General features: G+C 41.1%; 1 protein-coding gene across 2 annotated transcripts in view; it reads left to right on the top strand.

The window, feature by feature from the left end:
* LOC310841136 (uncharacterized protein) overlaps positions 1-26,195 on the top strand; it is a 54,916-nt gene that overhangs the window by 4,514 nt on the left and 24,207 nt on the right. For both annotated transcript variants that reach the window (XR_014562370.1, XM_083731744.1), the window contains exon 2: positions 24,641-24,699. The gene's annotated coding sequence lies outside the window, so the exon portion shown is untranslated. The remainder of the gene's footprint in view (positions 1-24,640; positions 24,700-26,195) is intronic.

The following is a 26,195-nucleotide window of genomic DNA, read 5'->3' as shown; positions in this document are numbered from 1 at the left end:
ATGGGAGCTGCGATCCAAAGCATATGGAAAGCATTACATAGTGGGAGGCTGGTTTGAAGCTATTATTTTGTGTGTTCATTTTGGATCTTCATTTCTGTAGCAAAGCAGGAAGAACGTCACTGATTTCTTATGGGGTGTGTAAAGAGGTACCTGCCATTCTGGTTTGGACATTGTGGCATGATTGATACTTTGTGACATGACCTCGTTGTTTGTAAGGTGGTGGTGGGGTTTAAATAAGAATTAGAAGAGACAAAAATATTCTGACCCAAGAAAAGGATGGTGTCTCTCTTATAAAGTGAAACTGAGTAGGTGATAGCAAGAGCCACGGAAGAATATTCTAGAATGGCTGAGAGCAGTTATTAATATCCCTGTTGCTAGACAATTTTATTTGAGAGTGTGTGGGCTGCTGCTTTCACATCTCTCAACCCATTTCACTGTTTCTCTTCAGTGTATTCCATTATGTACGTGACATTCTAATTTCCAGTCGCTTAATGTTCATTGAACTGGTAAGACACAGTTACATTCTATAAGAAAACAAGAAGAGGATAATGATATAGTACGGTCATTTTGGGAAAAGGAAGGAATCCCGTTCTACTCAGTAGTATTGTTAGGAAGCATGGACATAATTCAGCTCAAACTACTAAGCACTTTTGGGATTATGCTGTTGTAGTATTTCTTTATTTCAGGATTTACATCCTACCCTACAAAAACTTTATTAAGGCCATTTATACAAATAGTAAAAGGAATATTTTAATAAAATATAGGTTAAAAATAGCTTACAAAAACAGCAATGTTGCTGGACTACAGTTCTCAGCATCCTTAATCATTGGCCATGCTAGGCAGGGCTATATTTTTATTATTTTTTTAAATGGTGGGAGAGATAGGATTAAAGTGCTTTAACAAACAACAAAAACAGAGAAAAGAAATCCTGTTTGCAATCCTATGCAATAAAAAGTAGGTTAGTTGATCATCACAGGATAATTAAGCATGCAATTAATTTGCACTGATTTAACTTGGAAAATCTTAAAGCATGTAATGGTGACTAAATGCTGCTACCTGCTTTTCATGTATACTACAAGAAAGAAAAATGTCTCTGAACCAGGTGGGGTACTAGGTGCTTATATCAGGGATGTAACATCTGTGGCTTTCCAGATGTTGTTGGATCCTAATGGACTGGGGCAAAAAAATATAAATAAATAAATAAATAGTGGAAGCCAGTGCAGATGACAGAGGCCTGGCATAATATGATTGTATTGGCTGGTCCTAGTTAACATCCATGCTGCCCAACTCAAAAGTTTGGACCATGTAAGGCAGCCCTACATGTACCTGATTGCAGTAAGCCTGATTGCAGATTGCTAAAGAAGTTTTTAACCACTGTTCAAAATAAATAAATAAATCCTGACAGGTCTCCTCACTCTTTCTACATCCACAAAGCTGCTAATAGAAAGGACTCATGACTCATGTTCACTCATCAAAGGGCCTGAGACAATGGCATGGAGAGCAAGGCCTCTGTGGGAGGACTATATAAGAGAAAATGGTCCTCAAGGTAACTGGGTCTTGGACTATTTAGGGCTTTAAAGGCCAAGACCTGCTGTGCTCAGAAACCAATAGACAGTGAAATTGACACAGAAACAGAGTTATGTGTTCTGAGCAATGAGAACCAAAATTTGCCCTCTGCATTTTGAACCCATGCAAGTTTCTGGTCTGTTTTTGAAAGGCAGTCCCTTATAGCACAAGCATAGATCTTTGTGTAGACCATGTGTTCATAACAGAACTAGTTCCAACCCCCACCAGTAAGGAAGATTACATGATTGCAGCTCTCAACAAAGCCCATGTTGTGTTCATGCCCAGGGTTAAAGGAAGGAGTGAGAAATGCACGGTGGAATGGTGCCCTGACGCAGAAACATTATCATCTTGTTGAGATTCAGTAATGTCAGAAGATAAGCTCTCCGGCTTATGTGAGAATGACCGTGTAGCCTTCTCTCCTTCTCTCTCTCTGTCTTCTGCGTATGGGGAAAGATGTACAACGAAGGACGCTGAGCCAGACATGCTGTCAAAGTCAGATCAGAGAGCTGGCTTGAGAAGCACCAACCTCAGGGCAGCTGGAAATGGTGGGTCTTGTTGAAAAGAGCTGCCGTCCGGTGTCACTGCTGCTGTCAGCTGGCTGACTTCAGACTCTCTGCCCAAGGCTCCTTAGCACTGTCACTTTGTGACAAGATTCCCATTCTCATTCTTAGAGACTGACTATCATCAGGTTTGCTTCTAGGCACTGGCTGCAGAGAGTACAGAGGGGACCCTCGGTAACACTAATATAATGTGAAAACTCTCCGGGATAAGAGAGAGATGAAGAAGAGAAACAAGTCAGCCTCTCTTTTTTCTTCTGCTCAGATATTTCTTACACTCCTTGCATACAAAACCAGAATTCACAGATTGTGTCTGATTCTGTTTATGCACAAGTAAGAAGGGTGCCAATTTCCAGGGATCCAGGGGTGACTGTTGCAATACTTCTCCTGACATGGTGAAAGTGAGTATAACATAAGATGACAAATGCATATATTATGGTTCAGAGTTTATGATGGCTCAGGAAGCTACGCTGTGTCAGTCAGAGGCGTCATCTTCTCAAGAAGATTGAGGGCAACCAGGGTTGTAATATCCTGATGTCACACACATGACGTCGTGAGGAGACGGGGGCAGAGCCAAATGCCTTCTGAACATTGAGGGGGCCTGCCCCTCCCAAAAAATTGGGGTGAAAGTGCCTCAGCCCCCCAGGAGCTGGCACCTATGGTGCCAGTGAACATGTGTAATTTGCTGATATGATCTGCTTAAGTCCAGTATAATCTCAAAAACCTTTACCCACACCAGATGTAGCTACTCAAGGTGTATATTAATATACAGACATTTGTAATTGTTACTTGCAGTGATCTACATACACAAAAAACTGGCTAACATGAAAGCCATGTGTGGATGATTGCAAAAAATGGTCACACCAACATGCTGAAATGGCCCTAAACTGTTCTTGGTTGAGTTAGCTGGCTTGAACTAACTCAGAACATGGCATCCCTTAATTTTCAGAATCTATATTTGGGCAATACCTTTATTAGGCCAACCAAAATGTTACAAACAAGTGTGCAAGCTTTTGAGTTCTCTAGAATGCTACTTCAGGCAAGATAGTGGGGTAGGGTGGGGAGAGAGAGTTGATGGAGCCTTGGAGTCTGCATCTAATCCCAGTCTTAATGATGAAATTTGGGAGAAGGTAGCAGACATGCCATTTTTCTTATGGGCCACTGTGTGTGTGTGTGTTACTTAATTTAGGCTGATTTCCCCACCCACCCTCTTAGAATTTGCAGTCCCAACTGCGCTACTGATTATTCAGAGTTAGTTTGGTGCCTTACAGAAGAACCTGAGGTTTGAGATGCTCCTCATTACCACTTTTTCCCACTTCATGGTGCTAGACTATATGTTTTGCGCATGTGGCATATTAATAGACCAGGAGCTGTTGTAGTGAGAACAAAGAAGATAAAACTCTCTGTCAGTGTTATATACGAAAGCAACGACTCTTCTCACAACTATGCATCTTATTTTAAACAAGTGAGGCTTTCAACCCAGCATTATACCGGAATGTGGGCTATGGTTGCCAGCTGGCCACAGCAAACTGGCATGGCTGGGTTTTTGTGCCATTAACAATACACAGATTGGTCAACAGAGAACACCTTTATTTATGTTATTTGTATGCTCAAATACAATATCAGCCCAAAGCAACTTAGTTAAACACACAATAAAATGTGATACTTTTCAGAGCACGAGCAAAGCAATCCTATCCTTGTTATGTTTGCTGGATATGGTAAGTGTTAAGTTGTGGGGGAACATATCAGAAGACACAGCGATTCTTCAAACAGCTCTTGTTTATTCAAAGGTCAGAACAGGACTGAACTGAGGAGCTCAGTCAGCCTGCTTATATAGAGCTCCAGAACAACGTAACTGTTGCAACTTTCTAAAACTATCCAATCACTGAACGTCACTTTTGATCCTTCATTTGCATAACTATCTACAGTAACACCCTGCTGGCCCAGGGTGAGAACTTCAGTACATAACAGTAGGAGTGTTCAAAGATTTCCTTACCTTAGCAGAACACAGTACTTACACTAGAAAAAATAGCCATATTTGGAGTGAAGTGTGGATAACACCCATATCTATTTCTCTGTTCCATCTGAATCAGGAGGGATGGCTGTGGTGGAAGACAGGTGTTTGGAAGCAGTGATGGGCTGGATGTGGGCCAACAAATCAAAACTGAATCCTGAAAGGACAGAGCTGTTAAAGTTGTTCCAAGTTCTTGATAGCAGGAGGTGGGGAGCTGGCCTGTTCTGGATGGGGTTGCATTCCCCTGAAATAAGATTTGTTGCTGGGACTACTTCTGGATCCAGGAGTGCCTATCTCCAGCTCTGACTGGTTTGATAGCTCTGGCTCCTTTTGGTAATTGTCAAATGAATCAGTAAACTGTTGCCTCCAGAACTTCCAGGCAGCACTTAGTGCTGGCCTGTGCCAGCTTCCTCTTGTGGTTTGTCCTTGTGGGTGGGGAAATTCTGTTGGGATGACAGAAGCCATTCCAGAATTTAGGACTACAGCCTACAATATGACTGTACCAAATGGATTCTGCTTCAAAGCAGAAAACTGCTTTTCAAGCAGAAAATGCATAAGGAGTGTTAAGAGCACGAGTTTCTCATTGATTACATGCACACAGCATGGGAAGTGCCTGCCATTAGGGACTTCATGACAGTGGCGTAGCGTGGGTTGTCAGCATCCGGGGCAAGGCAAGTAATTTGTGCCCCCTAACCCATGGATTTGCGCCCCCTAACCCTAACCCCCAGATGTTGCGCCCGGTGCGGCCGGCCCCCCTGCACCCCCACGCTACACCACTGCTTCATGATACATGTAGGCATGACAAAGCAGGCATGCATGTGCTCATCACATATGTGAGGGGTGTGCGTGCATGTATGAGAGATTGATTGATTGATTATATTTCTATGCCACTTCTCATTCAAATGAATCCCATAGCAGCTTACAAGCAATAAATAATAACATGATAAAACAATAGAACATCACAAATGCAGCATAAATCATACAGAATAATTAACAAATCATCAGTGCGACAATTACAATCTATAAAACACTGTTAACAAAGGAAAACAATAGCATGTGACATTGTTTTATATGCAATTAGCCTGATGCAAAATATCAGACTGGCAGAGTCACCCACAGCCTGCAAAAACAGAACTATTTTGTGGGTTGTTTGGAAAGTCCCACATACTGGGTGGTTTTATTTTACTTGTCAGTTTAGTTGCACACACATATTTTAAAGCGTGAACTGGGGCACAGGTGGCGTGTCTTGTTGACATGTTACATTTATCTTGCTCTCTGGAGCATATGAGAAAATATTAAGCCTTTTGATAGTGTCTACTGCGTTGCCTTGAATATAATATAAAATGGAGGCTGCCATTTTTATACGTGTCATTCATTTAATCCTTCTGAGAGTGCAGGTGGCCAATGGGCGGCAGCAGGAGGAACTATTAGTAAGGCTATATAATAGCATGGGGTGTAATAAAAAACTTTTAATGGCCCCAAATACAAACCAACCACATTGCTCAAGACTCACAAGTAGTTGAGTTACGAATGAATGATCCTGGTCTAATCAAATAAGCATCTATTAAAACTTTATAGCACCACACAACATCATGTAACCCATTTATGCCAGATGGGCTATATTTAGACCAACATCAGCTGGTACTGCAGAGAACAAAATGCGCTCTGTACTTTTAGTTTTATTAGATATATTTATCTGATTTGGTAAGAATCCTCTCTAAAGTGCCTTGCCTTTCTGCCCTTCGGGGTATGTCTTTCTAACCATTATTATGGACTGAGCTTTATGCAATATGAAACTAAGTTATATAATAGAGTGTGAAACACTTATTTTTCCTTAGCACTACCACAGATGGTGTTTTCTTAAGGACTTGCCTTAAATCACAGCTATGGAAAAAAAAAGCACTTTACTGCTTTAGAGCTCATTGGATCTGATCAAGAACTAGATATATACAGTCATGAATTAAGAGTCCATGCTTGACCTTGTCAATGTGGTTGTGAAGCTACTCAGAACGTTTTCCTTTTGGTAAGCATATGGATCTCTTGGTGGAGCCTCCACAAGATGGTGAGATGAATGAAGCAAGTGAGTGTGGAAAGGGACACTGATCTAGTGACTGATTTTCAAAGCATCTGGAATGGAAGTGGTCTCAGATTCAGTGGCATGTGTACTGGGCTGCTTGAATAGAAAGAAAACATGACTTCGCCCAACAGGCATCTTCAGGACAAATGTGAAAAATAAAGAAACTGGGAGGAGACAAATATCTTTGCCCCAGAAGCAGGCAGTTGAATTTGTAATACTGTAAAAGGGTCCAACCTGAAAATATTGTGACGTATGCTAAAAAAGTGAAACAAGGATCAGTGTGTTGATAATACAAAAAGAAGGCATGATGTGCTCGAATAAAAGCCCACTTGGGATCATGAGAATTGAGCTGCAACCCTGCTTCTCCCCAGAAGAAAATGCCAGTGGCCAGGCATGATGGGAGTTGTCATTCATGTGCCTAGGATAAACTTTTGAATAAGCCTTTGAATTAGACCAGTCATTCCCAAATGCCCCCGCCCCCAACCTGGACCACTTGAAAATTGCAGAGAGTTTTGGCAGGTCGCTTAATGGTTTTTCTGCCTGTTCCAGCATTGGAATCTGCTGTGCTTGATGCTGTATATTTCTAAACTTTATTTGCATTGCTCCTTTATTTCATATATTACAATTTGAATTACGTAGAATGCCATATGAAACACAGTATAAGAGACACAGAGCATTAGTCGTCTGTGGACGACAGTTTGGGAACCCCTGAGATAGACCATAGATGCCAGCCTGAGCTCCTTGGAGGAACGAAGGGAGACAAATAATGAAGAGCACTTCCTTTTTCAAACAGGCCATCACAGGATGCTACAATAACATCAAATGTTACAATAATGCGACACCACACCCAGTGTGCAAATTGCCTTGTCAGGTTTTAGGAGTTCATTTCCCTTTCATGATTATTTTATAGCAGGTAATTATTTTATAGTGTAAATAATTTAAGGAGGCAACATGAGAAGCACCATAAATGAGCAGCATTAGAAATGCATCAATAGTAAATCTGGTGAGGAACGGACCCTAGATACCCTTTGTTTTGTTTTGCATGGGTCCCTGCAAACCTAAAAGAAATGAGTGGGGGGTTGTGGTGCTGCTACCGGATCCATTTCAATAATGGAAATGTGTGGGTGGCAACTGAAGAGACCCAAATCAGGCATAGAGCCAGAGTGGAAAGCTGAGAGCAGAATGCACAAAATGTTAAAGCAATGAGGGAATCCCTGCAGGGTTTCAGATTTTCTCCTGATGGACACGAGATGAACAAGTGGGAATTCTGCCCGTAGACAGGCTGAGTGGAATGCTCTAGCTTTCTGTCACTCGTAAATTGGGGGGGGGGGGTGAACCAGCCCTTCTCTGCCACCTACTGTAGGAAACATAATATTTACATGCTTCGACCAAAAGTACCAAAAGTCAAACTGGAAAAAAACCAGAAGAGTTGTCCTGACCCTAGAACAAGAATCAGTTTGATAGCAAGTAGCAGGCTGGATTCATTTATTTAGAATGATGTTCATTTTCAAAGCAATATTTGCCATTGGGCAGTAATATTCTCCTGACATTGTGTAGCTGGTTAAGGCACTTACTCCTTCATTTCGGTGGGGTGTAATAGACTTTAACACCATTATTTTGAATAGTTCTCATTATTAAAATGATCTCATTTAATCAGAAAGCAGTAATTGTTGGCCCTTTTAGGTGAAGTGGGATGGGGGAATGGCTTCCCAAGCCTTTGTTGTTATCGATGGCATGAGAATCCCACAAATAGGCAGCTCACAAAGGTTCTTTTTGAAATATTGAAACTTCTTTAGAATATTGAAACTTTCTCCCTAGCCCTTTTTGGGGATATTTAGGAAAAAAATATCTAGATACAAAATTAGTATCTACAAAAAAATAGTAACTAGGAAGCAATTTAAAGTCCATAGTTTTTTTTAAGGAGGAGGAGAGAAAGCAATTTAAAGTTCCCATGGAAGAAGACCCCAGGTTGGAACAAACAGTTTTGGAAATTTCATTAAAATTTATAGTTATATAGTTAAAAATTGAAGATTAAATAAGCCTTGAGACACAAAGAAGCCTAAACAAATCCAAAATGAACAGAAGAAACCAAAGTCCTGGAACCAAAAACCACTTCAAAACAAGCCATCCTTCACTTTTGTCTTCAGAGAATCCTCATTGTTGCATTTCCCACTGAAATTCACTCGCCAATGGATATTTCATTTCTGTCTGGAATGGATAGGTAAAGGTAAAGGTACCCCTGCCCGTACGGGCCAGTCTTGACAGACTCTGGGGTTGTGCGCCCATCTCACTTAAGAGGCCAGGGGCCAGCGCTGTCCGGAGACACTTCTGGGTCACGTGGCCAGCGTGACATCGCTGCTCTGGTGAGCCAGAGCCGCACACGGAAACGCCGTTTACCTTCCCGCTGGTAAGCGGTCCCTATTTATCTACTTGCACCCGGAGGTGCTTTCGAACTGCTAGGTTGGCAGGCACTGGGACCGAGCAACAGGAGCGCACCCCGCCGCAGGGATTCGAACCGCCGACCTTTCGATCGGCAAGTCCTAGGCACTGAGGCTTTAACCCACAGCGCCACCTGCGTCCCTCTGGAATGGATAGGGGATACATAAATGAACACTGGAGCATAGGCATGACATCTGGGAAAGAAAATTTCTGTAAATTCACTTGAAGAATAATATCAGTGACATCTGCATGGCTTTCCATGATGTATGGAGACCAGGGTTACCAATGTTGCCTTGCTGCCAAATCAGCAGATTCTTGATGCTATGAGTCATCTTTGGTGTCCTGTTTCAGAGTATGACATACAGTACAGGCAAATGAGTTCTTCTTGGGGCCGCAAAATATATATTCAGAGTATACCAAGTTTCCCCTCTAGAGAATGACCACCATCTTCTCCTTGACTCATTCTGCTACCCAGCCCAAGCTTCTTCACTTTACAATGTTCCATCTTACAGAGGTGAGCCCAACAGGCTGCTCAGATGAAGCAGAGATTCGCCTTCAGATTTTCTGTGCCATGCTGGCCCTACATCCACCTATACAAACCATTTCTGGGGTTTAGAGGCAGTGCAAGACATTTTTGGCTCTACTGTCTTGGGAAAAGGAAGCACCTATCAGATGTTAAGTTCACCCCAGGATTAATGGCTCAACAAATTCTGCATAGCTACTTGAGTTGCCACTATGAGGGTGAGAAGAAATTGGTTTATTGTGTTTGGGACACATTAAATTTTTGATTGAAATAGCTTCATGTGGATGTTGCCTCCATGCAAACTGGGATTCTTTTTTTTTTTTAATCTACCACTGAAAACCTTTGCTTGCATCTGGTATGGAAAATAGATGTGGTACATGAAGTACCTGTTCTATAATAATAGCTGTGGCTTGCAGAGGTTTTAACAAAGCAACATGTGCTCCCATAATAATGGCCATTATACTTGTTCCTCACTCCACTGAGATGAACCCAAAGCAGATATAAATGCATTTCCTTATATTCATCTTTTGTTTTCTCTCTCCCTAGGGAAATTTAGATCAGGGCAGAGATCTTATTATGTTTGCCTATTTTAGGTGACTAAATAGAGAGAGTCACAGAAGTGAAAAGTGTGGACAAAAATGCTAATCACAGATCTGTGGGATCCGTTGATGTGAGGAGCTTGTTCCACAACAATAGAAGAATCTTTATCTCCATCTTTGTCAGATACTTTTAGAAGTGATAATCCAAATGGAGAAGACATTATCACCTAACTAGAATATCATCATGAATATAGTTGTTCCCAAGCCAGACTTGCCAGAGTTATTGGAATTGAAGCCAGTAGAAGCACTCACTCCCATTATATGCACAAGGAAATAGGAATGCTATAAAGCATCTTGACTTTGAATTGCAAATCAGTTTCAGATGCATAACAGAGTTCACTTCAGGAAGGATAACCAGGTTTGTATTAAGTGAATTTTGCTCCATGGTTCCCAGCAGCTGAAGAGGAAACAAAATATCTTGGGCTGGAACCCACATGTTTCAGGAAAGTTGACACATCACGTTTGAATTTTCATCTCCCACTCATGGCTGGGTATTTTATCCTCTTTCATCTCCATAATAACCTTGAGAAAGGAGGTAAGAAGGAAAAAGAGTGACTCATCCAACAATGCAGTGAGCCTTATGGCTTTGAACCCAGGTCTGTCTTGGTTCCAGTCTAACGTCTACAGACTATATTGACTTTTCACTTCTTCTTTGCTTATCCTTTACTTTGGCAGGAAAATGGAAGCCCATTGTGACTTAAACAATTCCCCACTCCCACTCACCATACCCCCCTCCACCTCTTTTCCCATTTTCTTCCTAATGTAACACTAATGTCTCAACAAATGAAACTGATATGTAGAAAATGTAACTTGAAAAAAGAGACATTGCACATACTTTTGTAAACCAAGAAATCGTTAATAAAAATATGTTTTTTTTAACAACCAATGTGCCTTATTAAATGTCCAATAATTCTTCTTTCTTTCTTTCTTTCTTTCTTTTTTTAAATAATATTTATTAAAGTTTCAAAAAATTGCAAAAAGAAATAAAAAGAAAAACAGAAAATACAAAATACAGAAAAAGTAAAAACAGTTAAAAAGAAATCCATCTTTCCATGTCTTGTCTTTCATTTACTTGTTTCCTTGACCTCCTCACACCTCCCTTTTTTTGTTTTCTAGTTCAGTTGATTATTTCAGCAAATCCTTTCCATTCTTGTTTTTATCTTACTAATTTATCTTAATATATTATAACCTTACATTCCGACCTGTTAACAATCCATTCTTCCTTAACCCTATATAGCATTACTGCAAAAACCACATTAATCATTCCAACATCCTTTTAGCTTTCCTTAATTTTACAGTGTTTCTGTAGATAGTCTTTAAATTTCTTCCAATCTTCTTCTACCGACTCTCTTCTTTCTTTCTTTCTTTCTTTCTTTCTTTCTTTCTTTCTTTCTTTCTTTCTTTCTTTCTTTCTTCATTTAATAATAATTTTAAAATGTACCTTAAGAATGCATTACTGTGAGAAGTTATGGTAAGAGATGCCAGTGGGATTTATGTATCACACAGGTTTAAGGTTAAGTGTTTGAAATTCAGCATATTTATACTATTGAACTATGATATTTCTACTACTAAATATTCATACATAACAACATGGGTAGGCCATAGCTCAGATCAAGGGTGTATCAGTGAGATCTGCTTTGATACAGAAGGTCTCAGGTTCAACCCCCAATATCTCTAGGTAGGCCTGGGAATGCCCCCTGCTTGAAACCACTGCCAGTCAGTGTAGACAAGACTGAGGTAGGTTGGCCAGTGGTCTGACTCTTGTCCCACAAGAAATTGTTTGTAGGCCCCAAAGGGCTCATTTGTAGCAATGTGGAATAGAACTGGAAATCCCCAGGTGCCCCATTCTATAAGCTACAGAATGTACGAATCTTGAAAAAAACATTAAACAACAAGAAGCCTGTAGTGTGCACAAGTAAAACCACAATCCAACCAAAGAGAATGACTTTTTTATCCCATTAATTTATGTGGAAGCATTTGGATCTTCTTAAAGCTGCAGCCCTATAACCATTTACTTGGGGATAAGCCCCACTGAAGTCAATGTGACTTACCTCTGAGTAGACGTGCACAGGATTGCACTGTTAATGCTTTCCAGTTGAAACCAATGGACTTATTAGTGCTTAATTTGACTGGATCATGTCCTACATTTTTGGTCAAAGGCCACATTTCTAGTAGAAACAAAATATTATAAATAAATGCTATATATAATAGAAGGGTTGCTAAGAGAATTATTCAAGAAATTAAGAATAATAAAAAAACCCAGGAAGGTCAAGCAAAGCAAAACTAGTTGACTAAACTTGAAGAACAAACCATGCAAAACCACTGCTCTGTTAGTTATTGTAATTTCCAATGGGAAAGATCAAGGAACCCTCTGACATCTTTGTTCTTGCACATTCAGGATGCTTTGTGTTCCTGATGCTACTGAAGGGGTTGTGCAGGGTTGCCATATGTCCCCCTTTTCCAGGACACATCCTCTGTTTCATGGGCGTGTAAAATGAGTCATTATAGCGATCCATAGTTAAAAGTAGAAGTCGGCAAGTGTGTCCACTTTTTTGCACTTCAAAATATGGCAACCCTACAATTCCACTTTGTCACTGCAAAAGTTTTGGGGTGGTCACACTGCTTCACTTCTAGCCAGTGCTTGCCCCATAACTTCCTACTGCAATTTCACAACTTCTTATACCAAAAAAGTTACTGTGTCCTGCTTTTGTCCTGCTACAGCCTCTCCAGACAGCAAAAACGCAGGAAACATTGCAAAACAAACTAAAGCAGAATCAATCCACCACTAATGGATTATTACTGCATTAAGAACACAATGCAGAATACACCCACAATAAAAACCAGTCTGAAGGGACTCTCAAACAACTTAATTGTATTGTGTTTTTCAATTTTTACCATTATCCTTGAGTTTAAGGGCTTTGAGTTGGGGATGAGGATTTGGGGTACAGAGTTTTGTTCATTTATCAGACAGAAGCAAAGGATTTGAATGCAGTAGGATAATGAGATTAAAAGAAAAACCCACTGTATTGAAGCTGAAATTAAACATTATGTAACCAGTTTGGGACACATCCTTCATAAAAAGTAAGCATTTTCCCTAGCACTTCTTCCAAATGTCTTCATGATGATTTCCAATGACTAGCCCAGGTCCAGGGCCAAACAAGAAGAGTCAGTGTTGAAGATTAAGGCAAGAAATATTGAAACCAGATGTAAGGACAGGGGAAGGAACCAAGCTCCAGCTCAGCCACACTGCAGAGCTTTCTGATTCTTGCAGATTGTCAGGAGTACGAACGGCTGCTGTGTTGGTGGCAGGGAGGCCTCCTTTATGAATGGACTATTCAGCACTTTGTACAAGTACTCAGGCAAGCAGGAACAGCGGCCACAGCAACAAATCACCTTTATATGTAATCCCGTGAGACCTTGCCACAACCACAATGACAAGCCACTTGAATAGGCCCTTAGAAGAAGATGTTGAGCTAGTTATACCTGCCTAGTAAATAAGTGTGGAAAAACTCTGGATTAAATTTGGCTCTTACAAATGAGAGAGAGAGAGAGAGAGAGAGAGAGAGAGAGAGAGAGAGAGAGAGAGAGAGAAATATGAAAGTCCCAAAGGTGACATGAGTTAGATTAGAACAGGGAAGTGACAGCCATATTCTGTAATATATGGAACCTTCTGTAGCAGAAATGAGGGAGTCTTCATTTTCCTACAACACTTAGCTTAATTCATGGAACATTTTCAAGGCTGCTAGTCAGCTATGAATGATCCTGCTGTGACTTTGGGTCTTGCTCTGTTGCAATGAGACAATACTGTGTGCATAAAACTTTAGAAAATAAGCTTTTTGAGACTATGTCTCAGAAAAGTGTGGAACTAGAAAACTAGAAATGTGACCATAAGACTTTTTTTAAAAATGTTTTTCTAGAAATGAGTGCAATTGGTGGCCTCTTGGGTACATGGGCTTCTGCAGTTTCTCAACAACAGCTGAAAAGCAAAGATATCTCAATTCCAAGGAATGTATTAGATCAAGCAGCCACAAGTTCTCAAGTGCCTTCTCTTTAGTAAACCTCTTGCAAAACCAGCAAAGACAGTGCTCTCTGTTCCTCTTGTGAGCACATCTTGGACAGAGAGAGGGCATGTGGATTAATTCCCAGATCCCTAGAGCAAAATAAGGTAAAATCTGCTTTTGTATCTTGGGCAGAGGGACTCTTGATGGAGCTTCAAAAATTAGTTTCTTCCCACTGTTCTGATCCGGAGTTCTTAAAGTCTTAGAAAACTGGACCATTAGTCTAAGCAGCTTTTGTGAACCTGTAGCCCTCCAGATATTTTGCCCCAGTCAGCATACCTACAGGCAGACTGTGGCTTGTAATGCAAAACTAAAACTAAAATCACAGCATGTGAGAACTGACTCGGGCAGTTCCAGGTGAAGCAAGCCAAGAGGACCAATAGACTACTCCTTTCCTCTTGCCAGTGTATCCTGGTGAGTGAGGCTCTAGGTGTGGCTCATAATAGTAACTTTATTCCAACTTTCATGAGAGGAGTATGGCTGATCTAGGAATGGTTAGAAGTTTTCTTGAGTTCCACCCCATGATCTGTTTATTTGCTTGCACAATGCTTATGCAGAAGTCAGACTATGCCCTGTTTTATTGAGCATTTGTTCTGGTTTGTTAGGCAGCAACAAGCATTCCGCTGAGGTGCTTATACATCTTCTCATTAATCATTCATCTTACACTTTTCAGTACATAGATTTCCCAGTCACTTTCCTAAACACAATAAGTAAATAAATAATCTGATTTTTAAAAAGTGGATTTATTGCACTAGGGTTGCCCACATTAGTTGTGCAAACAGAGTGTTACCCATGTTAATTGTGCAAACCTAAATTTCCAGTATGCACTTTAATCTTTCCCCTCAAAATACTGAAAGTCCAGAGGTTGCCTTCACAGTCTAAGCATACCTGCCAAGTGCCCTGAAAAAAGAGACATGCCGTTTCTTTGCGCAAGATTGCGGTGGCCGTTTTGGCTGCCTGTCTCTCACTCTCACGCTGTACTCTCAACCCCAAAAAGCACTTTTTCCAGACAAGAGCAAGGCACAGGTCATTTGACTCGCCTGGGTGCACATCCCAGTTTTGGGTCTGAAAAAGTTGGACGGTATGTGCGGGCATACAAAAATCTGGAGTAGTTCTGACCCAGGTTTTATTTAGGACTCAAATTTTCATTCTCTCTCTCTCCCTCGATCAGGCAGACACCTATGAATAATCTTGGTAGATCTTAATGTAAGAACATATTTGATATGAAAACTGTGGTAAAAAACTGTATTCTGCTTACAGCATTTCTCTGTATTTTCCTGGGTCCCTGGGGAATCTTATAGACGCCCCAAAGGTTTGTCAAAGGAACAGCAACAAAAAATCCTGCCTTGCCCTTACTTCCCTTTTCTCTGAGAGACTTTGCATCCCAAGTGTATGAAGGCGTGGCTCAGAGCTAGAAGACTTTTTCAGGCATTATGGGCCATGTGATTACCATAATGTAAAGAAGGAGAGTGGGGTCATGCTTTCTGGCCTTGCGTTTAGACATATCCTTTGGTTCCATCCATGGTCATGAGTTGTGGCTGAAGGTATGAAAGAGGGAGTCCACCCTACATACCTAGACTCCCCAAATGATTTGACCCCGTGCCTAGTCAGGGTTCTCATTTGTGAGGGAAACCTATGTACCCAGAATAGTCCCAATGAACAGATGGTGGCCGGGGTGGTCTGTCTGGGTTGTGACAGGGCAGGGGGACCAACAAGTGCACTCCCCTTCATGCAATTGTAATCTTGTGCAGCATTGAACACCCTAAACAAGGTAGAGTAGCCACCATTTTAAGTCTGGGTGTCTCCTCCTTCCATGCCTTCTCTTCAGTACATTTCTTACAAAAACGACTGAAGACAGCCCTGCATTTTCCACTTGCCGGCAAACCTCAAGCAGACAGATGCTGTGTGTGCTGGTGAACAGAAGCAGCTTTCTTCCAGTCTTGCTGGCGGGAGTCCTGGTGCTCCTAGAAATCTGAAGTGTTGGCCTAAAGAATAGCACCAGAGATCTCTCTGTGTATGAGATGTTTGTGTTCTTTTCTCAGAAAGAAGGTTCTAGTTGTAGCAACAGTGAGGCGGAGGACCTTGCTTGTGGGAGAGGGTTTGGAGGGCGAGTCCCAGTGGTACACAGTCCAAATTTTGGGTGGCCATTCACAGCTTCTAGTTTAGTAAACTTCTTTCAAAAGCATTACAGACAGACCTCCTGGCCTCTGAAGGCAGCTTATAACTTTCTGCCCTTATTCCTCTCAGGGTTCAGTTGCAGTTCTTGAAACTGGCACATTTGCCTAGACAAAGAGGAGAGACTATTGAGGGCAGGACGTTTGTGGTGTTTTCCTGGAGAAGTCCATAATCTCATGTACATGTGAGGCAGAATAGTTTAGTAATAAAGAGTTTGACTGCAAATCAAGAGGCATATTGTAAAAGGGTTGTTGAGACATTGCAAATGAGTTGTTGGCTCTAAGTTCTCTTTTTTAATTTAGCAGATTTCCCCCAGAAAGGATAATTCCAGATTAAATGGGGAGAAAATATGAGCATCCATTTTGGGGTGGTTGTTTTTTTTTTTTAAGTAATCTTTATTTATTTTTTTAAAATACAGAGATTCAAAATAATTGTGGAATAAAGTTTACAAATTTTAATGGCAGCTAAAAATAATAATGAAGAATTATGCAATAAAGAATGAAAAGGCCAGGGTGCCGGGGAAGGATACCAGTCAGAAGCTTATTTATACATTTCTTAACAGTAAACAAAAAACAGAGTCTGTTTTGCACTTATACATTGGTGCATGTAGAGAGGGCGGATTGTCATCTGTATTTTCTTAAAGCAACCATAGACTTCCAAATGTTGGATATGGGTTCAAATTGTGTGAGTCATCCTTTTGCTATTTCTAATTTGCAAGTAGATTTTTTCCCAATAGGACTATCTCCCACACTTTATTGTACCGTGTGAAGAGGTTGTTGTTGTTGTTGTTTAGTCATTTTAGTTGTGTCTGACTCTACGTGACCCCATGGACCAGAGCATGCCAGGCACTCCCATTTAAATCTTTCCAGTGTCTGACAATAAAAGCCCTGGTGGCCAAGAATAAATGGGACACCACCTTTCTGCAGCGTGTAAGTAACTGTCCAGTTTCAAATAAGTTTATAAGTGTCATCTGGTGGGAGACAGCAATCATATGGTTAATGATTTTACCTATTTCTTGAAAAATTGAGTTCCAGGAGGGTTGTATGTTGGAACAGGACCATCACATATGTATATGTTTCTTGTCAACATCTTGGCAAGGACGTAGCAGCTATATATGCCAGTTTGCAAGGGGTTAAATATCACCTATGGATTAATTCCAGAGTTAATTCTCTTTTTCTCATGGGGATGGATTTGTATGGTGGCTGTCATCACAGACTATTCCAATCATCTTCACTGATGAAACAATGTAGGTCTTTCTTCCACATCAGCTTAGCACCATTTAAATGGCTAAATTCATCTTCTAGGAGAAATTCATCTTGTTTAGAAATTAGACCTCTAAATTTAGTATCCTGAGCTTCCATTTTGATGCCAGCAACATTGTGTAGATGCTATGGGGAAATGTTCTGGCTTCAGAACAAAGATTAATCAACAGGTTGTGCCTATAGAACTTTCCATGCAAATAAAAATCACTGAATAAAGTTCTCAGGAATAAATATTAATCTTCTGAACAATTCTACTAAAGTTAGTGGTTGTGTTTTGTTGGCCAACCCCTTAGCTTTGCCCACTCGCCACCAATCATAGGGAAGTTCTGTTGCTACTGTTGGCTATCTGGTAGCAACTTCAAATAATATTCTACACAGAGCTATTCCACGTCTTTAGATAATGAATTCCATTTGTAGTTAGGAGCCCAAGGCTGAAAAAGATGTGCAGGTTTCCCCTCCGCACTTCCCTCCTGCCGTCCACATTTGTCTATAACAAATTCCTCATGTGTTGTCCTAATCACCTGACACCAGGCATCTGATATTGAGATTAGCTGAACTCTCACCAGGGAAAAATACATCTCCACATGTTATGTGTTTCACAAAGAAAACTTGCTTTACCGTGCACTGAAAATAGTTTATAAAATGGCACCTTCGCATTGGATTTCCCAGATGTGATGTGCTGAATACAATGCTTTATGCAAGCCTTGAATAAAATGCTTCTGGTACTGTGCAACGTTATTGTATGTTATAAGCAAATTTGCCTGACTATAAATGCTACTCAGTGTTTTGTGAAAACTTTTCATTTCCCTTTCATTCAACATTTCATAGGTCTCTTCTTCAGACTATCAAAATAGCAAATTTAATCTAGATTAGCTATGCAGAATGAATAAAAAGTAGAGGAGACAATAGGTACCACATCTGCCCTATTCTTCATACACCATTTTATGGTGCATCGTGTAATTTCTGCATGGAAAAGTACAAAATGCAACAGAATAATCTGAAAGCCATAATCTGAAAGCTATATTCTTCCTTCAAAGTTAGGCATGTTCCCCAATGAAAGAAGCCTTAGGGTGTGATACTATACTCACTTTCCTTTGACTAAGTCTCACTGAACTGAATGGGGATTACTTGTGAGTAGTCACATATAGGATTTCACTATTAGTTGATTGATCCCATCAGTTTAAATCAATCCATACTTTATTTATTTATTTAAAAATTAAATAGCAGGGAGTACTGATGAGGAGGTACTATGTGTCATCCTGGCCCTCACCATCAACACCAGGTTTTGGGAATGTTCTCTAAAAGCAGTAAGAACACACACAAAAACTACCATCACAAAAAGCTTCTTCTACCTGTTTTGCTTCAGTTCCAGGTATGGGATCCAATACAAACTACAAACTATGAAAGCTAAGTGGGAACTCCTAGCTTTTTTTGCTGATCCAATGGCTATCTTTCATGTCCTTGTACTGCAAAGGAACCCTAAAATTTGAATAAATAATGTTGAAGACCCCTTTGTATACTAATTCTTGGATGAGGCCATCTGGACGAACAGCAGGCCCAGATGCTTTCCCCTTGTTCATCACTTTTATCCTGCCAATTATTAATGCAAATGACATCCTACTTACTCTAAAGCAAGCAGTGGGTCTTCTCTTGAGTGAATTGGCAATGGCTGGTACAAAACTAAGATCTCTCCTCCCCCCTCCCGGAATAATGGAATAGTTAGATAGAAAATTATATTAGGAACATTTGCATAGATGACACAATATTATTTATAAAATTTATTTGCTTGACACCTTTGTGACTGCAGAACTATTGCCATTCTTCGTGGTCACCAATTGCTAATAGGTCACTCTGGTTAGTATAGTCCTGTTTAGGGAAGTTTTTAATGACTGATGATTTAATGTATTTACAGCCAGATGGGTACGATAGAAATAATAAATTATTATTATTATTATTATTATTATTATTATTATTATTACTCCACTTTCTTTGAATGAGCCAGCATCAACCACAGTTATGTTCCTTGCTTGTTAGCAAACACATAGTTTAAGTTTGGATCTAATGGGGAACTCCTAGTTAGCTTAAAAGTAGAAACTGATGTTTCCAGTCTCCTCACAGCTGTGTAGGAGTGGAGACTGCGTGGGAGAGCATGTGAGCCCAAGGTTCATTATTGTTCTCGCATACAATTGCAAAATGGGCCAATGCGTGTGATTCAGCAGAGAAAGTGGACCTGGGACAGATCTGCATTCATGGTTTATCATGTTAAGAAAGGGTTAAGGAAGGATTTTCCAAAAGTAAGTGACACATTACGTTTAGCTTAGAACATTAATGATGTGTTATTAAAATGTGACACTGAGGGTGGTGCAGAGCGACCAGGAACCAGGCTGTAAGGGAAACTGCTGTTATGGAGGAACCAACATTAAAGTAATTAACTTTTTAAAGCAGTATTCCCCATGACGTTTTAAAACAATATAGCTATTATCATTCTAATAACGTTAAGAAGCTCAGTGTAGATTCAGTCCTGGTTCTGCACATGCAGTAGAATGTGGTGTTGAGCTCTGTGTGGTGAAACATGACTTTGCTATTCATACACACTGCAGGTGGGGGAGGGGATCACATTTAGGAATGTTCCCAGATATAATCAACTCCTTTTTCCCTAATACACTAGCTTTTTAGGTGCAAGGAGGTGCTTAGTGGATTCAAAAGCAGCATCATAGACTTGTAGTCCAAAGTGGCATAGCCAATTGCACCACCTCGAGATTCTCCCAGCATATTCTGCTCAGAGACACAACCAAATGATGTCAGTTGCTGTCATAACTGAGCATTTTTCTGTTTGTATCAGACCAAGCCCAAAGTTTCCCCAGGCCTGTTATTAGGGGCATTATCAGCCTTCTGTGTATCCATGGAATGAAATGTGATAATCCCAGATGTCTACTTTTTCCAGTAAAGCTGTAAATCACCCAAATTAGAGACAAAATGATGCAGCCAGGACTCCTCTCGAAATTCCCATTTTGTTGTTCAGTTTCCATTGACATGTCTCTATTACGCTGCTGGTTGCCAAAGCCTGAGTATGTCACTGATAAACAAAGGAACTTGCTAGACAGCGAAAGCAAAGGGTTCCTTTCCCAGAAAGAGGCGAGGCTCCTCATGATTGGGAAAGAATGGGGACTGCGTTTGCATCCAACAAAAGGAAGTGCTAAACATCTGCTGCACTTCAGTCTCCTTGGATTCTGGTCAACTCATTAAGCAGCTTCCCAAGAAACAACAGAGGACCTTTTTTGGCATTTTTTTAGGATTAAGTGTTCAACTATCATAATGTTTCAATTTATTTTAAGAGTATCCTTACCCCATGCCATTATTTACACAGCCTAAGAGTTGTACCCCAAAGTGGAGCAAAACACTGAACTAACTCTCAGTGTGAAAATGATCGGGATGATATCATAGTCCCATTGAGATATAGCACAAAGGAACATCCATTTGGGAAAGGAGACGGTCTGAATTCCCAGTGAAAGCAAGTTCTAGGTCAAATCTGATTCTAGGTCCCAGGAAAGCTGGACCTGACAGGGCTGCTAAACACTGCTGCATGAATGTGGATCTTGGGACTAGAGTCCTCTGAGTCAGGGAGGAGAGGTAGATCCTAGTGGCTGTGCATGGAATTGCGGAGAAAGCAGAGCACAAAAAGAGCCTGTTGTCCTAAGGCAAGGCTGTAGGATAACCAGCCTCATATAACCAAGTCTAATTAACACATGTAGGGGTTAATACCATAGAGTAAGCTGTCATGCCCGGCTTATCTATGTCCACTTCCCCTCACTTTGTAAGGAACTAGGTAGTCAAGCCCCCAGTCTACCCGAGAAGCTCAACATGAAGAAGTTTGACCTGGTTGATCCAGCTTTGTTGCATGATTCACCATACCAGTAATTTAGTCACTTTTAGCAGTCCTACAGCTGAAAACGATAGGAACACTTGATTCATAGTTGCTTTTTGGTTCATAGTGATGGTGTTTTCTTCTACAGTCGTACCTTGGAAGTCGAATGAATCCATTCTGGAAGTCTGTTCGACTTCCAAAACGTTCAGAAACCAAAGCACGACTTCTGATTGGCTGCAGGAAGCTCCTGCAGCCTATCAGAAGCTGCGGAAGCCCTGTCGGGCATCTGGCTTCCCAAAGAACATTCAAAAACTGGAACACTCACTTCCGGGTTTCAATTGTTCGGGAGCCAAGGCGTTTGAGATCCAAGGTACAACTGTATTACTACTATTATTGTTACTGTAGTTGCTATATTTTAATTTATTTCCTGATCTTCACCTTAAGATCCCCCCAGACAGATCACAACAATTTAAGATGCAACATTAGCAACAATTTTAAAAAACTTGCAATTACAAAGTATGTAGTCACACAAAAAATAGGGTTGGTCCTAAAAATATACATCTCAGGCACATTTATGGTCTTTTTAAGATCGTACTGCGGCCCATGAGGCCATCTGGAGTTGGATCATGTAAACAATCACACGGCAATGGCTGCCTATGTCAACTGGAAGGGAGCATAATGTGATCATTCAGCTCATGTCGCTTCTATACAACAAACTGCTCTTAGCAAGCCATGCTAGCTCTGGCTTGAGCTAGTGCAAACTGGCGCTGCTTCATTGATGTCAATGCAGCAAGCACTACCTCGCCATCTGGTCTCACATTTCTATATCTGGATCTTGTACATAGCCTTCTTAAAGCCCCCCTTTATGAGAAGCTCAGGGAGCACTGGGCTGGCCAGAATGAATGCCTGTTGTGTGCCAGACAGGATGCCAACATACCTTTACAGTTCAATTGCTTTTTCTGAGGTTGGTGTTAATCTTGGCATCCTAATGGTCTAGCGGAACAAGATTAATGATGAAATCCTGCAACGAAGTGACTTTTTAAATTTTATTAGAAGGCATGTTTATTGGTGGGGAGAAATGCCAAAGGGACAACACTGGAAACAAATCTCCCATTTATCCACAAAACAGGTGTAGCATGGACAGTGGCAGAGCAAGACTCCCCGATTCAGCCCTAGAAATACTCCTTTTAATAGAAACTGTGATTTAACCTTAGCCAAGAAAGACTTGTTTGGGGAATGGGAAATAGCTGAACTGGCTTTGTATGTGCATGCAAGTAACACGAGGATTTAAATAGGTTTGTTAAAAGGACTAGAAAGTCAAAAACCTAAGTGCTTGTGACAGGCCACACTACCAAGTTTTCGCCTGGGGCCACAAATTCACAGCCAGACAACTCCCTCTCATTTGACTAGTGCAATTCACATGTAACCAGAGGCACCACACGACATTGCAGGGGGTGGGGCTTGTTGCGTGTGTGCGATGTCACAAGTGCAACACACATATGTGACAGGAGGTAGCCATGAAGCCCGGGGATGCCCCCTGCCACTGTGGGGAGGCCAGGTGGGGCCCTGGACCTGCAGAATGGAGGAGGGGCTCAGCCCCATCCCCACGTACTTGTGGGGGCGGGCGGGCGGGCGGGCACTGAGCTGTCCTCAGTCCCATAGAGTTGGAACCTACGCATGTCACTAAGTTTCCTCAGTTCAACACTTTTTGGTCCCTAACACAGGCATTCTTCATTCCCTTTCCAAATCCTGGAATAACAGTCTCATAGGCCAAACTGGGGTGCCTAATATGGCCTCAGGGCTAAACATGTGTGAAGGCAAGGCTACCGCAAACGCAACCTACTATTTTTATGTTACAGAACAGCCCAAGCTGATAAGATCTGAAACTGTACATATAAAGTGGGAGCTGGTTCCTCAATGAACTCTTTGAAGAGTGAAATATAAGCAGCGAAATGCAAGTGCTGGGATAGGTGCTGCTCTGCATTCTCTTTCCCTTATAGGCTTTAGCACATGGAACATGTCAGCAGGCGCTGCCGAGGCTGTTCTCAGATTCCTAGCAGAAGGACAACAAAGGAACTTTTTTCAGCTGGTTCATTTACTTTATGATGGGGGGGCGGGGAGAGTTCTATTATAAAAGCAGATGTTATGGAAATCTGGCCCTTAAGCAAAACTGGATTTGGTGCAGAAACAGGATTATTTACTGTAAATCTTTTAACCTCCCCTTATGAGTAAAATGGTGTACACTTAAGGATTTTTTTTAAAAAAATAACAAAAAATGAAGTGCTGGTTTTGAATAAGATTAGTGGAAAATAATAGAAGATAAATAATGGCATTTCAGATTTCTGCAGTAGATATATTGAGCCAAACATTGCTCTATTTCTTGTGTGTCTGTTCAACAGAAATGTACTAATCTGTCATAATCATTTTTGGGACTGGTTCTCTCTCTCTCCCAACCACACACACACAAATAACACTTGAAGTCATTATGCTTAATTATGGCAGTGTACACTTGATGGCTAATAGTTTAATATAAAAACTGACTCCTGTGAAAAGCTTTGGGCTATACGATAGTTCTATCTGTTTTTACTTATTTTCCCTTTCACACATGTAAGTAATCTTTCGATATTGCAGAGATCAAGCGATAAACATGTACATGAAAACAAAGCTCAGTTCCAATTCAGACATTACTTTTTTTTCTTTTTGGAAATTCAGTAATTGCTCTTGAGTTTATATCCATTAAGAAATGCTATTTATCAACTTTCTCATAAGAATCGCTAGGATTTTTCTGTGTGTGTGAGCCTACTCGACACAATAAAGGAAAGACTGTAGCCCTTTTCAGGCATCCAAAGTAACACAGGTGTGCTTAAAGCAAAGATGCAGTAGAGATAGACCCCACCCCAACATCCCAACATCTGTTTGGTTCCTCTCCAAACTTTTGCAGATTAAGTGTGAAGATCTTAAAGGGGGATTACACTTCTTTCCATTGACCCATAGCTAGTTTTTCTCTTGCAATCAGGGAACCCAGTGTAATAAGCTGAATATAGTATGACTTCCCTGCAGTCTTCAGACATCCACATTGTATATACTAAAGTTGGGATCAGAGGGGTGGGGCCTTCAGACACAGGGATGTTGGAGGGGGCAGGGCCCATACACAGCCTTCTGCATTCCTGAAGAGGGTTTTTGTTCCTTGTGCTTATAATTTGTGTCCAGTTAGTTTGACTAATTGTTACCAGCTCATCAAAAGAGTGTACCCCATGCTATCTCTTTTTGGTCTATAGCTTTGTCTATTGCATCACCAAATACCAGCTTGTAAGTATTGATCCATATTTTAGATTTGTTTCTATTTTACATTATGACATTTTATTAGTTTAACCATCCTAATAGTTGTATTTAATTTCAGTTTTTTGGAGAGAAAGCAACTGTCCCCTTTCTTTATTTTTTTTTGGGGGGGGGTATGAATCTCATGTTTACAACTCCTGAATTAAGTTGATATCTGTTTCCACAGCTCTGCTTCTGGGGATTTAACAGCAGCTGGCTACACAAGAAGGTTTTCCTGCCATGGAGGTAAGTTGCAGAAAAGCTTCACTTGCTAAATTGTTGGACCAGATTATCCAATGCACAGGAGCAGACCAGGAAAACAAAGAGTGGCCTTAGTAAAAGCTGGCACATTCAGCAGGAAAATCATCTGAAATGGCTCTGTGAAAAATGATAGCTCATTATGTTTTCAAGCAGGGCAGTGACTAATCATCATTTTTCTGTCCAGTGTTACCACGTTAGAGGGCCACATAGGGCAAAACAAGCAGAAAAAGGCAGCTGACACATGGGTCATCTCTCCCCGCTAATAGAAAGAAGGCTTCCAAATTCCTCTTTTAAATTATCCTTGGCGATTCACTGCTGTGGTGGTAATGGCAGAAATATCCTCCTTACATCATGTGATACCATCTTTTCCCAGCAGACAAACCTTCACTTTTTGAGCTTATTTTGAAAACCTTCATTGCTTTCAAGGTGCTTCTATCTTTAATATAAAAGTGGGGGGGGGGGCACTTGGCTAATCATTGTTAAGTATATTTTGCAGTTTTTCAGTGCTGTAACTCAGGACTTTTCCCAGTCAGAACTCGCCAGAACTCAGTTCTGGCACCTCTTAGGTGGGCTCCATTGCCATTATAAGAGAACAAAGGAGGCGTTCATGGTGAGTTTCAGCACCTATTTTTGTAGAAAATAGCCCTTCTGTTACTGGAATAGAAATCTAGGTACACTGTCTAGAAGACCCTGATTGGATGAGACAGAACAGCACAGAGACCCACACCATTTCCTCAGCCTCAGAACTCACATTTAGACGGTGGCGTAGGAAGGGGGGTGCAGTGGTTGCGGTTCACCCCGGTGTCATCACTGAGGGGGATGACTGCAGGGTGGCTTGGGCAATGGCAGGCTCTGAGCTGCCTGAAACGGCAGCATGGGGCTTGCAGACTCCATGGAGGTTCCGTGCAGTGTGCTCTGCCCTGGCTTGCCCCGCCCTGTGGGTGGCTTGCCCTGCCCCCGAGTGCAGGGCATTTGTGCCACTCCAGGCGCCTGAGCAGCTAGCTACACTGCTGCATTTAGCTGCTGGAACATTCTTTGAAGTCTGCTTGATTTTTACTAGCAGGGTGCAGTTTGAGGGACTGATGAAATGAAGTAAAAGCAAAGTCTGTAACCTCTTACAGTGGAAAAGTCCTCTACTCAAAAGGCTGTCTGCTTCAATTCTTCTTTAAAGATCAAGAAAGGGGGGCAGGGGCCTTGAAATTGCCCCTCAGCACCCAGCACCTGGCCAGGAGACGTAGTAGGCATAGAGGTCACTTGGTCAGCCTTCTGCACTTATGGTGAGAGGTGCTGTATTTCTATTTAGGTTTTTGGTTTTCTTTTTTTTACTAATTCTTTCTAAATGTGCACCTGCTACATATAAATTAGCCAGACAAAGTCTATGCAAATCTGTGTCCTCTTTGGAGGTTACACATTTCCCCCTTTTTAGCAATTTGTAACCCGTGTTCAGGAAAGCTGACACAGATGCTAAGGATGTGGATACA

The sequence above is a fragment of the Podarcis gaigeae genome (assembly GCF_964106915.1).
Source record: "Podarcis gaigeae genome assembly, chromosome: 3".
Lineage (NCBI taxonomy): Eukaryota > Metazoa > Chordata > Lepidosauria > Squamata > Lacertidae > Podarcis > Podarcis gaigeae.
The sequence above is the reverse complement of the archived record's forward strand: the minus strand, read 5'-3'. Positions and strand labels throughout refer to the sequence as shown.